Consider the following 15,929-nt stretch of genomic DNA (forward strand, 5'->3'; position numbering starts at 1 on the left):
CCCCCCACAAAAAAAGTTGAAGGAGAAATACGTTTTTGAAAAATAATAATTCAAGTTTGCAGTGATGAATTTTGAAACCAAAACCTACGCTGTAACGACGTAATGGGCATTAAACTCTGAGTTGACAAACTTTTTTTTTGGGGGGGGGGAATAATAATACGTGGTCTCGCGTATTTAATACCTTCATAATACCTTCGTATGCCTTCAAAACGTGTGAGAAGAGGAGGCCCCCTTAAAATCAGTCATCCTTCTTCCTTTAAAAATAGAAGGGGGGAAAAAAGAAGAAAAAAAAAACACCTTCACGAAAATGATACTTCATTTCTTTGCTTCAACTTTGCAATAATGAATTATGAAACAAAAGCATACTTATTATTACGGCTATAATATTGATTTCTGTTTAATTAATTCTGTTAATGTTAAACAGAAATAAAGTAATAAATTATAAAATTTGCCCAGCTTTATCAATGCTAATTTTAAAAAATATATTTTATAGGTTTATATCCTTAATTATTTGAAGCAATAATATTCTTCTATGCAATATAAAAAAGTTGGACTTTACAACATTATTTATTGATGATACTTTAAATAAAGTATTATTTTCACTCTTCCCAAAATTAAATAGCCGTAGCAAAATTATTTTTTTATTTTATTTGTTTTTGCTTTTATTTCATCAGTACCACAAGTAATAAAACGTTATTCATTAGTTATTTATTTCATTTGCAGAAAAGCAAGTAATTTATTTCTGTCAAAAATATCCTTTTGTAAAATTTTAAAAATTTGGACATAGCGACAAAGCTGCGCTTTATTTAAAGTGCATTTACAGAAAGATAAAAGAGTAAAAGAAAGTAATAAAGTATAAAAGAAAGGAATAACTTACCAAAAGTGGTATTTTAAATAATATACGTACCACTTTCATATACTAAATTAAATATGGCCACAAATATTATTTAATTATGAATATTCATTTTTTTAATAAAATAATATTTGTATGTAATAATAAAATATAAAACCAAGACAGTCGTCTTTAGTGTAATAATAGAACAATTCAAGAATTTGTAATTGGACTTGAAATGGAGAAATTTTTTTCAGCATATTCTGGTGTATAAGTCGACTTTTCAAACCCCAAAATCTTACGAAAATCAGGGGTCGACTTATACGGCGGGAATAAAGTGAACACTTGTTTTTATTATTATTTAAGAACGAATTACTTAAATTACGTTCAGAAAAAGAAAAAAGAATCAGAAAAGTTAAAATAACTTATTTTAGAATTTTCCAAAAAATATAAAGCTGCGAAAACTTAAAACATACCATTAAGTTATAAATAATTACTCCAAAGCATCACCTGCATCGGATTCACTAACGTTAGCAGTATCGTCATTACGGATGCTGCCTTACAATGGATTCTATTTCACGTTTATACACGTAACACGTTTATATTCTGCAGAAAACAACNGATGAAATTATCGTTAATATCGTCAATAATGAAAATGAATCTAGCGAAGATGATGAAGACAGTGATGATTAAAATCAACATATAAAAATCTCTCATACAGATGAACTAAGAGCTATCGAAAATGCTATTGAATATATAGAACAACAAAAAGAGGTGACACCAGCCTTCCTGTTATTCCTAAAAAATGGCGAAACATTGCTGCAGAAAAGCACCAAAATTATGTAAAACAAAAAAAAGATTAAGGACTTTTTTTAACTAAAAACTATTTAATTCTAGTAAAGTATGTTTTTTATATGTTTTTAAGTAAGCTTTTTCATTTTAATATGAATTGTATGTGGAATACTCGTATAAATGTTGTATTTCTTAAATATATTAAATTTATACTTACTCTTTTTCTTTCATTTTTGTACTCTTCGTTTTAACCGAGTTTTTCAGCTATCCGAGTAAGTCGAGGTCCACATTAACTCGGATAATCGGGACTCTACTGTATTTATTTTTATTACTTTATTTATTTGTATTATTTTATTTTTATTCATTTTCTGACTTCATGGAAATTGCTTCATGGATGACTTCATGGAAACGATTTGGAAAACGAAATTTGGATATGAGACTTAGAAGCTGGAACGTTCCGTCTCTCTATAAAGCCAAGGCTTTGTATTTGCTGTTAGAACAGGTGGAACAATACAATATTGATTTGATTGCCATTCACTGCTTTTTAGAAACACTAGAACAAGAAAGAGGGGAAGGCCGCGTGTGAGGTGGACTGACTCAGAAGAGTCTGATTTTTTTGCAATTAATGAAAAGAATTGGAGATCAAAGATAAATCGGAAGTTGTCATAGAGAAATCTTCAGAGGAAGACATTGGCTCACATTGGACTGTCTGGTCAACTATGATGATGCTGAGCATTGTTACAAATAGTTTATCAATTAATAGTAGTCTCTCAGGACTTAAAATTTTTGATGAATTAAAAATCTTTACAAAAATGATGTAGCGTTTCAATTTAGTGCATAAAAAAACTAATAAGAGATATTTTAGATTTATATTAATGTATCACAATGCAACTAATGTAATTAGTGAACTTAAGAACAATTTTACAACTGCACAGGAGTAGTAAAATAGAATGAATGGTTGATTTTCGTAAACTTTATTCCAAGTATATTAATTTAATTTTTTCTAAAAAAATATCTAATTTCATTCGAATAAATATAACCATTAAACCGTCCTTACATTTAAATAATAGTGTATGAGTTTTTTCTTTTTCTTTCCTGTGCTCTTTCTTTAGGTGCTCGTTCTCTGGCGCTAGTGCCTTTTATTTGTTTTTTTTTTCCTTCTGTATTTTACTCCGAAACTTTTTTTCACCATCTCCCAGTATTATTTTGAATATCTTTCCTTTTTAGCATCATCAAGTTCATGAAGCTTGCCTATTTATAAGGATATATAATTTATCAATGAAAGAAAAATACAGTTTCGAATACTTATTTTCATGAAAAAAAAATTCTAATGCGTATTTATAAAAAATAGACGCATTGATTTCTGATTGTTTTTTTCACCACGCATAACAAAAAATAAAAGTTAAGAAACTTAGCAAATGCAAGAAATAATGATGATGTTCTACCATAGAAGGGAGAGAAAAAAGTTAATCCTTGCTGATGGACAGGATGTTAGGTTGGTTATTACGAAGCAATTTCATTCATGTTTCCTCTTGTCACATGCTATCTCCTCCTTCACCCCCTCCCCTCTCTCCTTCCCTCTGTCGTCCTTTACCTGGTAGGTGAAAAGGAAATTGAAATCGATCCCATAATAGCCTTTTCATATTTATCGCTTTCACCGTGGCAAGAATTCTCTTTTATCGTCTGCTACTCTATAATAATTCCTCCTCAGATTTAAAGTGAAAAGATCTTTTGCCGTTTTAAAATCCTTCACCGCAAAATAACTTTTTTCTTTGTGAAAGTTTTAGTAAAATTATAATAGAGGGAAAAAATATGCTTGAGAAAAATAGTCGTGAAAATTGGAGTCATCATTTTCTTTAGGATGAAAGAATATGATTTAAACTGTCCGTTTTTGGAAAGATTTGTAATGACACTATTACCGTGCAGTCATCAGCAACTTTAATAACAGTGGATAAAAATAAATTAATATTATGGTTATGAATTATAGAATTTTAAAATAACTGTGGAAAACAACGATTTATGTATCACAAATTTTAGTTTTGTAATCATGTTGAAATCTACTTGAGTACGTTAACTTATTTCATCAATTCAAAAAAAGAAGGAAAAGTTTTGCAACACTTTTATGCTTTTTACTTCAAATTTTGTGCGACTGTATTTTTTAGAACTTATTTATTTAAGTGTAATAATAAAAACATAATTTTGAATTAAATGCGTTTTACTTTAATTACACAAAAACATTTACTTAGTATTAAAATCAATATCTTTCTGGGATTCGAGATAAATTCTGTAGAAATAACCCCAAAATTCAAAAATTCTTCTATAAACAAAATTCTATTGTTTATTAAGAAAAAGCAGAAATACAAAACGTAATTTAACGCACGTATTTTATGAACAAAATTTTAATAAAAAACTTTTGGCTTTATAAATAACAAAGCAATAGTTATTCATTTTTTCTTTTAAAAAAAAAAATTTAAATAACAACAGGAAAACAAAATACACGATCGCATCTCATTGCGAATTATTCACTGCTTTTAACGCTTCTAAATTCAGTATCTGATAAATTTAGCACTAATTCAAAACTATAAAAAAATGAATATTTTCGCAGAATGTGACAACCATCTGAAAAAAAGTGACGCTTAAAAGCACTAAAAATTTAAATCCATTCATCACGTACGAACAACTCTCTAACTCTCAAAACGGATGGCGACACTATGAAAACGGACGGCTACTTTTTTTACATTTCTAAAAGACAATAGACAAAGTAAAAATTCTACATTTTTCTCATTTATCCTTTGAGGTGAAAATCGTGTACCTGAAATGAAAGGACCAACAAAAGCTTCTCATTTTTGTTATTTTGTGCTTTATTTTTATCTTTTTTATTTTTCATTTACGCCAAAAATGGCAGAGTTGTTTAGAAGAGAAACTACTTAGAAGATTGGCGCAGAGCAAAGAGGCGATTTTTCAGCGTAATTCCCGCTGAGCTGTAATGTCAGGCGCAGGAAAAGTCTCTGTTATCTTGTTCTATAAATGCATTTTTCTACAAACGGCGGTCATTATGTCAGAAAATTTATTTTCTTTCCCATTTTAAAGATTGTTCTTTTTGTGTTCTGATGTCTTCTGTGTTTTGTTAAATGGAAGATACAAGAGAAGAACGATAGGGTTTTGTCTCTAGTGGTTATCGTCTGATTTCGAGTGGAATGTAGAGGTCTAAGCGAAAGATCAAAACGTGTTCTTTTCGGAACTTTTTTATTAGTTTTTCTTTTTAAACTTCTGAGCTGTTAAAAATGTTAACGATTTATTTTTATAAACAGGTTTTGCAATAATGTTTGTTATTTAAAATAAAGTTGCTTAGGAATCGTGACAATTATTGAACTAATAAAATATAATGGAAATTTTTAAGAACATTGTTTTCTAAGTCTATTACTATGTTTTTTTGTCTATTGTCTAACTTAAAACCAAAAAACATATTTACTCACTCTCGAAAGATCTGGGGTAAGTTGCAGTAGTAACAGCTAGTGAAAGCAACATGCCTTAATGCGGAAAAAAAAATTAATAAATAAATAAAATAAATGGACCACTTTGAATAACTTGTGATCTAATACTCGGATCTTTGCGTTCTAGGACGCAATGTTAATGGTTCGAGGAGTTGACTTCAAATATGCTAATTAATTAATGCAATCAATAAAGTTACTAAAACAGGCAGAAAAATGCTCTTTCTCTGAATAAGCATGCCTTTTTTTCGATGGATTCGAACGCAATCTGGGAAATATGGTTTGGTACCCTTAATGTTAATTTTACTTTTTGCATATTTCGTCTTCTCATGAAAACTTAATTATTTATTATTTCATTTAAGAATAGTCGATTTTTTTTTAATTGCGTGTTATTAACTAGCATATTTGAGGTCACCCCTCAAAACCATTAAGCGTTAAGATTGAGTCCTAAAACGTGAAGTATGATCATTAGATCAAAAGTTACTCAGGTTGGTCCATTTTTTTCTGTGCGACTTGTATATTAAATTTGATACAGAAGTGGATGGTTGCAGTTACAGAAAGAAAGAAAAATTTCGTGAATATTGCATTGCAGCCATATGCGGTATGAAACTCTCTAGTATGTTATTGGTTGCAAATACTTTTCTGATATAGATATCTTAACTTAAAATTAATTAAAATATGAAACAAAAATAAAACCAACTAACCTGTCCTTATCTCGTTAGAATACAGGTCTCTCTCGCTTTTATTTAATTTTTTTAAATCTCTACATTTAAATATCAAAAAATACAGCATAAACATTTCATTCGTAACTTCTTATGGCATTTCTTGACTTCTTATTCAAAAAGTCAATAAATTGCATTTTAATATTACTATTATTAAGAACTGTAGGCACTTCGATTTGACTTGTTGGTGATTAAATAGATTTCAGCAATCACAATCTGTATACTTATATAAAAAGAGTCTTAGTCCTGAAGCTGCATTTTGGAATGTATAATTATATTAATTCTAAGGACCAGATAATTCTTTTCGGTATACAGGGATAGATCAGAAAAAATTCAGGCCCACAAAATTTTTCGGGGCCCCTAGCAAAATATTTTGAAATTAAATTTCTGAACAGTACACCTAACAATAAAACGAATCTATTGAACTGTATGATTCAAGAGAAAAACATTCTAGAAAATTTTGAAAACAGACAATTGAAGATTATTTTTCTAAGATAACGTTTACGTATCTAAATATTAAAGCAAAATATAAAATTTTGTTAGAAAATAAAAATAGTTTGGTGACCATAAACAAGTGAAATCAGTGATTTTTGCTAAAAGTCACTGATTAGCTGAATTATTTTAAAGATTCTGGCCTTCCTTCTACAGCTTTACATATTTGTTAAACACAAGCTTTTAGTTCTTGTTGACACTAATCATTTATAAGAGACTTTGCGAATATGCATTCTCGTTGCATTTGCTTAAGCAGTTGGAGTAAATATTGCACCAATTAAAATTCAGCTGCACTTTCAAACTTGATAAGTGCAATGTTTACACGAGTTTGGCTTATCACAATCTAAAGAAAATTTGAGATAAAAAAATTCCTCTTTGGAGAAAAACTAATTCTTTCCTGCATTAAAAAAAAGTAATATTGCAAACTTTTTACTTATTTCTGAGGCTCCCCAGAAATGGTGTGCCTTAAGCGATAATCAAGTCCTTACGGTATACAGTTCAAAATTATGGCCTAGCCTTAATCGTAAGACTCTTAAACTTTTATAAAGCAAATTATAAATATGTATATTTGATTAAACACCATTTCAAATCGTTTGACAAAATAAATAAATATAAAATAATCTAGACTGTCCTATTCATTGCTAAGTAGGCGCCAAAAGTAGACGAAACCAATGTAGCGGAAGAAAAAAAATTCTTATTTTATTCCTTTTGTCCGTTCTATTCTCACAAACATATTTGGTATGAGTCATAATGCCCTCTCTGGCTCCCAACGTCATTATAATATTTTTTTTGGCGAGGGGCGGGGGTAATCCAGGTGGTTGAGAGGTAAAAGTTCAATGTTGTATCCATTGAGTTGAGATCTTTTGAGTATCTGAAATTGAACACGTGTGCACCAGCAGAGTATGGTTTTTCAACTTATAAATGGACATTCTGCGATGCATGGCTTTATAGTGTGCATCGTATACCCCGCCGTAACAATCTGGTTTTATAGTTTAATTTTGAATGAGAAGCTTTACTGATTTTTTTTCTTCTTATTTTTTCCCCCCTCGGCATAATACATAGTTTTCTGCCTTTCATTGGGATGGAAATCGTGTTGCAACACGTCCATTCGTTTATTGCCTTTTTTTTTCCCTCCTTCTTTACTTTCTGCAGAGATGAGATGCTCAGAGGATTTTAAAGTTTTCTTCCATTATACATAGATAATGATTTTTTTCTTTTTCCAAATCGGATAATTTATATGAATTAAATAATGATTTAAATAATTTTGATCTGAATTTTGTCTCACTTCGTTTTTTTTTTCTTTCTTTTTCTTTTCATTCTACAATGCATACCATAGTAATATATATTTGATTTTATAATTTAATTTTGAAGAAGCCTTACTGGTTTTCTTTATTTAGAGTTTTTTTCTTCCTTTTTTTAAATTTTGGGATAGAAATCTCGTTGCAACACGTCGGGTAACCTTGCTTTTATTTTATACTCAGAGGAGAATTTCTAAGTTTTCTTTCTTTATACTTCGGTATAAATAACTTGTTTTACTCATTTTGTCCTCTTTGATAATGACTTTTTTCTTTTTTCAAATAAGATAATAATTTAATGAATTTTATAATATTTTAAATGATTTTGTTATGAATCTTTTTACACCTTTTTTCTTTTCCCGTTCTGCGATGCAAACTGCAGTAATATCTGGCCATATACTAGTTTAATTTATAAGAAGAGGTTGTTTTTTATTTATTGATTTTTGCATCTTAATTAATCTCTACATTTCTTGGGGGAGGAAGATTTATTGTAATTTGTTCATTTGGCGTTTATTTATTTATAAATTTATTTTTAACTTAGATAGAGTCAAAACGCATTAACGAGATTTTTTTTTTATGTCTCTCATTTTTTTAAAAATTTATTCATTTATTTACTTTTTGGTTTATATTTTTGGTTGAAATAATTCCTATTGTTCTTGTTGTCTTATAATATAAGGAATTTTTGTCACATTTGATATTGAATACTATGCGAATGTAATGATTAATTTTTCTATTTCTCATATCTCACTTTTACCTCCTATAATGCATCCAATAGTATGAATCAAGTATCAACTCTACATCTGCTGGTTTTATAGTTAAATTTTTAGCAGGTGAAATTTTTTTTTCAGATGCAGTTAGGTTTTCGTACAATAATAGACCTCGGCATTTCTTTGGGAGGGACATTTTATGTAATGAGATTGAGTAGGAGCTTTTTTTTTTCTCCTGGCATAGAGGGGACGCTTATTTTATCCCCCCCCCCTTGCTAGCGTCTTCAGCAGAAATAATTTGTTTTATTACTTCTGTTATTTCTGTAATAAATTGTGGAATATTGTGTTTAAATGAATTATTCAATTGATTTTTACAAGAATTTTTTAAAAACATTTTGAAGAATTTTTTTAATGTTTTGGTCTGCATTCGATATTTGTTATGTTTTGTACGTCACTAGCCAATGATTTCTTTCTTTTTTTTAAATTTTATTTTATTTATTTATTTACTAATTTTGGAGGAATTTATTATGAAAACTTGAAAAAGTGCAAAAAAAAAAAAAAAAAAAAAAAAAAAAAAAACTGAACCCTGGCCTGTTTGTGCTCAGAAACTATGAAATAATTAAGAATTGGAGACGGAAATAATTAAGAAAAAATTAATAAATTATAATTAAAAGAAAAAATCTTAAAAATCAAAAGAAGAAAAATAAATGAAACGGAAAAAATCTCTTATAAATAAAATTATTTTATTTAATTTGAATTACTGCCAGTTTAAAATATTTTAAATTAATGTCTGTTTGAAGGCCTATTCAACCCGTATAAAAAATGTATGCATGTATTTTATTTTAGTTTATTTATCTATTTATTATTTATTTATTTTTTTGACGGAATGTTGATAATAACCAATACTAATTGTAAACAACTCCCATTTGAAATGATATCAAATTGATTCCATGTAAACATACAGACCAACAACAAAGCGAAAACATGAAAAAAATAAAAGAAATAAATCTTTCTATTGTTATCATATTTTATTTTCATGGAATATTCCTTGCATCAGAACTAAAACACCTACTTAAATAAAATAGGGATGTTGTAAATAATATAAGGTATATATTTTTTGATAAATTTTAGCGATTTAGTATAATGTTATTAGAAAAATATAAGTAAAAAGATATTAAGCATTTAATTCTTATAAAATATTTATGTAACGTAATTTTTTTCATTAAAAAAAAAAAAAAATTTATAATTTTTTTTATTTGTTGTTTTTTTTTGCGTTGAATATATGAAACACCAGATGGCAGAATAAAAGAAAAATTTTTCTTTATAAAAAAAGCAAGTAAAATGTATTTTACAGTAAATACAGTAAAACATATTTGTACAGTAAAATTTATTGAACATATCTTTTATACTTTTTGCAATTTAAGCATGCAAAAGATTATAAGATTTTAAAAGTAGTTTTTTTAATCAATATTAAATTAAAAATGCAGCAAAGATAAATAACAAATAATAAACAAATATAAATATAATGTAAAAAAACGAAAATAAATATGAGGTAAACATAAATAAAGGAAAAAATTAAGAAAAGTAAAAGCTAAAAATCTATGTAACTGGCATATTTTTATTTAAGCTTTATTAATTGTTCCATGCTAAACTAGTTCCTCTACACTGCTAAAATATTAATGTTTTGAGCTATAAAATTCATTGTGAGTTATTTTTGCTAAGGTAATTTACTAGCAAATTTTTTTTTATCAATTTTTATTTAAATAATTGAAATTAAATATAGTGTCAGTGCAAAAACATATTTTAAGTGCTTTTCCCGGAAAACTGTGAACATACCGTATCTGGTGTTTCGCATGATGAGGAAAATATTTTATTATGCTTTTCATGCTCTTTTATTTTTGAAATAACATGTTATGTACTTTTTAGAACTGCTTAAATATTTAAAATTTTTTTATAAAAGTTATTATGATTTGTGATATTGTTATAAAATTTAAATAAACTACAGTATTTTTACAAACTAGATTTATATACTATTAATTATATACTATTAAGTATATACTTTATACTATTATATACTATTAATTATGTAAGATTACATACTATTAATACGATTATACGATTGAATTTCATTCATAAAAATCAAAGGAGTCAATCCATACAATTTCAATCAGCATTTTCATTCTTAATCGTGGAAAAAAAAAGAAAAGAAAAAAATCAGAGTAATGCTTTGAAGGACGCAAATTGATATTGAATCAGAGGAGGGGGGGGGAAGAACGTTATCAGAATTTGAGAATTTAGGAGGAAAGAATTAAAAGGATCAAAATCCAGTTTATTTGCTTTTAGGCAGTTTCTTCACTTTTTACCCTTCACCTTTCGGCAATCAAGAAAGTTCTTATAGTATTTTGAATCTCGCCTTCCTCGATAATGGTTTGTTAAGTTTTTATTTTTCATCACATGCATGGTTAATTGAGACATTAATGTAAAATTATAATAATACTAGAATATGAAAAACTTCAAGAATATGAAATAAAATTTAAAATTATATTCTTGTCAAATCAGCAAGGGATAGAAGAAACTGTTTAAAAATCTTGTGTAGGCAAAGTAAAAAGCGAAAGTTATAAGAACTTACTGAGCATATTTATAAAAAAATATTGTGGTCAGATAATTTTTGTTTAATTCTACAATATATTTAGATATTATTGCTTAACAGAAATCTTTCTTTGCCTTCACCATCATCAATGAAAAGGAATTTTCAGCCACATGTCGTGTTTTACCATTTTTCTGTTAGATGAATTTCATCAATAGAATGTGGCAGGACAGGCATTGCGGTATGTCTGGTCCTGTACAATTTTTTCCCTACAGTGTAGAATCGGGGTACTGTGGCAACAGCCTGCAGGGATAATGCGTGTTTTCCAACTGCTTCACTATGAAAATAAACAAAGTAAATTAACTTCAAACTATTAGGAAATAAAAAATATTTTATGCACTTTTAATAGAGTAGCAAATTTGCTTACAAATGAGACAAGTATTTATTTTTTCAAAACAATATTTTTCTCAGCTTTTAAGAATTGTTTATCCTTCTAGTTCCTCTCCCTAATAAAAAAAAAATAATAAAAAAACTACTTTTTTTTCTTCTCTTTCTAGTATGGGAAGTTGTAACTATTCTTGTTTACATTAGAATATCAAATTTATTAAAGAGTTTAATTATACAGTTTAGAAAAAAGATTTGATTCTCAGGTAATACCAAATGTTACTATTCATTGCAAAAATACGCTTTCAGTTTATTTTAATAAAAATACAACAGCTAGGTATTGTTAATAGCTTCATGGGTTGTATACATATGCAGTTTTTTACTGCAGTCTAATCATCGAACTTAAAAGTTTGGAAAATGATAATAAACCCTAGCTTTGAAGCTGCAACAACATTAATATACCATGCTATAGGGGATTCTAGGAAAAAAAGGTACCTGGAAAAAAAGGTACGAAAAAAAAGTTCCCGGTAGAAAAGGTACCTGTAGGAAAAATTCTGTAGGGGAAAATATTTGAAATGAGAAGATTAGATTAAAGCTCTTTTTGCTGTTCCGTGCACGTTTCTTTTTTTTTTTTTTTTTTTTTTTTTTTNAAAAAGGACCAATACTTTCACCTCCAATCACGAATAAACATCCAACACATAAATCCTCCCAACTTCCCCGATTGGCTACTTTAAGCCTCACATTAGCAGCTTCTTCACAAAATATAATTTAAAACAGAAAATAACACATTTTTCACTTAAAAAAATTACAAAAAAAAGTGAAACATTATTGAAAAATTTAAATAGTATCCTCCCGCTTTAAAAAATAATCAAAGAAGAATAAAGAAATGAATTAAAATTTAAAAAAAAAAGCGTAATACAACCAGTCCATAAGTCCCCCGCCCTTACCCTTCTCCTTACCTCAATGATCTATTCTGAATTATTACAGATAAAAAGAATATTCATTGCAACAGCGAGAAGCATTCATGCTGCTCAGAAAGCGAGAGGGGAAATATCCCTACAGATTTTTCCCTATGGAGGTATCTTTTTTTACCGCGACCTTCTTTTCCGGGACCTTTTTTTCCAGGGACCCTTTTTTCCGTACCTTTTTTTCCAGGGACCTTTTTTTCCGTCTACCCTATAGGACTGCAGGTCTGTCGTAACGCAAATTTCCGCGAAATTGTCCTCGTTTTCTCTAAAATCCTCGAATCTCTTAATATGTTTTGATTTGCGCGAAAATTGCTTAAAATTTGATTCCCCCCCCCCCGTTTTTAATTTATTATTTTTATTTAACAGAATTTTTTACTTTCCTGAAGCCTTAAATTGAACATGTAAAATTGATTAGATATTTAGGAGAGTGAATCTCAATAGCAAAATGACATGAAAAGAGTTCAGAGATAAGAGATAATCACAATCTTGTCAAGTAAGATGGTCTTTCTACGAGAGGGTATAAAGGATTACCTTCCGGAAGTCTGTAAGAGTACAAAAGAAATTGGAATCACAAAAGAAGGAAAATGTTATAAGTCAAATCTTTGACAGAAAAATTGTTATACATGCTATTGCACTGGGCAATGAAATTTCTACTGCCTTTCTACATATCCAGTTAATTTTTCCTAGGCGGCTNGATGAGGAAAATATTTTATTATGCTTTTCATGCTCTTTTATTTTTGAAACAACATGTTATGTACTTTTTAGAACTGCTTAAATATTTAAAAAAAGTTTATAAAAGTTATTATGATTTGTGATATTGTTATAAAATTTAAATAAACTACAGTATTTTTACAAACTAGATGGCGCCATTACCTTCCTCATGCCTTTTACTTATTTCGCTTCAACATGAAGCGCCATCTACTTATCTATTCCTGAAATATTTATGATAGAAAAAAATTTAAATACTAAATTCTGCACATTCGCCAAGTTTATTTTAAAACTTAATTAGTTAATGCAAATTTTGAATTTTTATCGATTATACGATTGAATTTCATTCATAAAAATCAAAGGAGTCAATTCATACAATTTCAATCAGCATTTTCATTCTTAATTTCCGCGAAATTGTCCTCGTTTTTTCTAAAATCCTCGAATCTCTTAATATGTTTTGATTTGCACGAAAATTGCTTAATATTTGATTTTTTTTCCCGTTTTTAATTTATTATTTTTATTTAACAGAATTTTTTACTTTCCTGGAGCCTTAAATTGAACATGTAAAATTGATTAGATATTTAGGAGAGTGAATCTCAATAGCAAAATGACAAGAAAATAGTTCAGGGATAAGAGATAATCACAATCTTGTCAAGTAAGGTGGTCTTTCTACGGTAGGGTAATAGACTGATAGGATTACCTTCCGGAAGTCAGTAAGAGTACAAAAGAAATTGGAATCACGAAAGAAGGAAAATGTTATAAATCACATCTTTGACATAAAAATTGTTACACAGGCTATTGCACTGGGCAATGAATTTTCTACTGCCTTTCTAAATATCAAGAAAATTTTTCCTGCGCGGCTTGTTGTGATTTCTTAAATAGGGGTCAGTTTCTTAGAAGAGAGGGAGATAAGGCTTTTGTAATTGGTAGTTTGAATGTAGAATGTTTGAGGTTCACAGCAATTATTTCTAAAAAAGCAACGGTCAAGGAATTGCGTGTTGATGAAGGAAAATTGATCGAGATTCGGAAATCTATCTGAAAGTTGCAATTCTATGTTTGTGAACGCAGGAAGATCGTTTTCTAGGAAGTATAAAAATGTATTAAGTGATGAAAGACGAAGCATAAATGAGAATAATCTGACAATGTACAAGACTTTGTACCAAAATTCTGTTCATTTAAATAAAAATATTAATATTGCGCAATTTCTGTCGTTTGCATCATTTATATAGAAATTTTTTTTATGGTTAGAATCTGTCTAATTTTCGAAATCTCCTGCGAATTTCGGTTTTTTTTTTTCCCGCGACAAACTTGCAGCCCTACATTCACAACCATGTTATTAAATGTAAGTACCCAATCATAATTTTGAACGCAACATACACTTTCAAATTAATAATAAAAAATTTATCTTAAAATGTATGCAGTCTTAAGAAAAATTCTTTTTCAGTGGAGGAAGAGCCAAGAAAAGTATTTTTTAACATTTTGAATGTTTATCAAAATAGGAAGCTGTTGTATGATATGTTTGTTCAGAATTATATTTGCCTTAAATAAAATTCGGAACTAAACATATGTTTCAATTAAAAAATTTAGTTTTTCTAAATATATAAAAATAAATGACTGTGTATTGTCCTTCATACGCTGAAATCATCCGCCCAAAACAGGAGTTTCCAACTGGCCGCATCCGGCCCGCGAGGCCTTTTTTTGTGGCCCGCGAACTAAAACAAATTAGTTGTCAGTTTTTGCTGACAATTTTTGTACAAAACTCTGTATGGGTTTAAAATACTTTTCAAGTTAATAAAAACGTAATTTCTACGTTTCTGTGAAATTTAACATACCAACGGTACAAAGAAATTTATTTCTCAGGTTTTGCACCCAAGAAAATATTTATTCAAATACAAAAATAATTGTGTATGTTGCTCTTTTTTATTTAATTTTTTTATATTTTGTGAATATAAATTAGCGTGTGCGTATCAGAAGAAATTCTCCGATTTAACTCTTTGAAACCACTGATTTTGGACGAAATTATTTATTGCTGTAAATTTAAAATGTAAATATCTATTCTTTGGTGGTTGCAGCAGACAAACCTCAATTTTCTCATTGAATACTCTGTGTGTTACTATCTAGGTTTTAATAACAACCTTTTTAAAGTTTTATATCTTAACAATTAGATATGTGTTGCACATTAATTGTTAGGTGTACATTAAAGTTATTGTAGCCCGAATTTTAATTATTTATTTAATATTTTTTAAAATATTATTAATAACAATTAAATATTTTAAAAAATCTACTCCTTTTTGTAATTTGTAATTCAATACTTTTGTTTTGTACAACTTCATAAAAATCTAACAGTAATATTTAATGTTTCTTCAAACATAAAAGAGTCCTACAAAAAATTTTGATAAAGTTGCGGCCCGCCATTTGATTTGTGTTTTTAATTGTGGCCCCCGGCCTCAGGTAAGTTGGAAACCCCTGGTCCAAAAGCAGAGCCGGATTATACCTTTCGTAGGCCCTAGGCATAGCCATTTTTGGGCTCTCCCCTCCTTTCCCCTCTCCTCCCCTCTTTCAAAATATATGCTAAAATTTTCTTGCATATTTTTTTTAACATTTTTATTAATATGGATTTTAATTTACAAATTTGTTTATCGAACTTTATCTGCAATACCGACATACTGCCGATATTGCAGTTTATATTGATAATACCATTATGATTGGTTCGATTGATAACTATGTAAACACTTCACGTCAACAATACAGCAACAAACCAGCAAAGAAAACAGTGAAATTGATAGTGAGATTAATTACAAGAAATATTTATACTACAAATAGCTTCATAGTTTTCATGATACTACTATGATAACTAAGTGAAGGAAATTAACATTGTCAAAAGTAAATCTTTTGAAATTATTTATAAATAAATTTGCAAGGTAGGTTAAATGTTTACTAATAGAAAAAAA

Source organism: Parasteatoda tepidariorum, chromosome 2 (genome assembly GCF_043381705.1).
Source record: "Parasteatoda tepidariorum isolate YZ-2023 chromosome 2, CAS_Ptep_4.0, whole genome shotgun sequence".
Lineage (NCBI taxonomy): Eukaryota > Metazoa > Arthropoda > Arachnida > Araneae > Theridiidae > Parasteatoda > Parasteatoda tepidariorum.